The sequence below is a fragment of the Eurypyga helias genome, unplaced genomic scaffold (genome assembly GCF_000690775.1).
Source record: "Eurypyga helias isolate BGI_N326 unplaced genomic scaffold, ASM69077v1 scaffold48109, whole genome shotgun sequence".
NCBI classification, from domain to species: Eukaryota; Metazoa; Chordata; class Aves; order Eurypygiformes; family Eurypygidae; genus Eurypyga; species Eurypyga helias.
This window is the reverse complement of record NW_010270990.1, coordinates 1-776: the sequence shown is the minus strand read 5'-3', so window position 1 is coordinate 776 and position 776 is coordinate 1. Positions and strand designations below refer to the sequence as shown.

General features: G+C 57.1%; 1 pseudogene across 1 annotated transcript; it reads right to left on the bottom strand.

Moving 5' to 3' along the window:
* Window positions 1–6: 6 nt before the first annotated feature.
* LOC104504266 lies at window positions 7–430 on the bottom strand (annotated as a pseudogene). The gene has a single exon (XR_727938.1). The product of XR_727938.1 is annotated as a histone H2B 1/2/3/4/6-like (transcript).
* Between the last annotated feature and the right edge of the window lie 346 nt (window positions 431–776).

Genomic DNA, 776 nt, shown 5'->3' with positions numbered 1-776 from the left:
GTGGCTCTTAAAAGAGCCTTTGGGTCGAGCAGTTTAGCGCAAGGCGCCGAGGCCGCTTACTTGGAGCTGGTGTACTTGGTGACAGCCTTGGTGCCACGGCGTGCGTGGCCAGCCCGCGGGGCAGCAGGAGCCGCACGGCCGTCTGGATCTCCCGCGAGGTGATGGTGGAGCGCTTGTTGTAGTGCGCCAGGCGAGAGGCCTCGCCGGCGATGCGCTCGAAGATGTCGTTGACGAACGAGTTCATGATGCCCATGGCCTTGGACGAGATGCCGGTGTCGGGGTGCACCTGCTTCAGCACCTTGTACACGTAGATCGAGTAGCTCTCCTTGCGGCTCTTCTTGCGCTTCTTGTCGCCCTTCTTCTGCGTCTTGGTGACGGCTTTCTTGGAGCCCTTCTTGGGCGCGGGGGCGGACTTGGCCGGCTCAGGCATGACAACACAACGTACACTAAACACGTCCTAGAGAACCCAGTTATGGACGAAAACTAAGCCTGAGCGCTCTCCCTTTATAGGCATCGTATGCAAATTAGGGGTGCCTCTATTGTAGGTTTCATTGGCCACGGGAATACTGTACACTCCTAGGCCTCCGTATTTCATCGCCATTGGCTAGAATTCGATCCGCGTTCCTATTGGGTGTTGTCGCAATGTCACCTTTCAGCCTATTGGAAGTCGTCCCTTTCGCTGAGGAGGGATATAAGGACGAGTTACGGACCTGCGTTCATTTCTCTAGGGCTCTTCTTTCTGTGTTGCTAAGATGTCCGGCCGCGGGAAGCAGGGC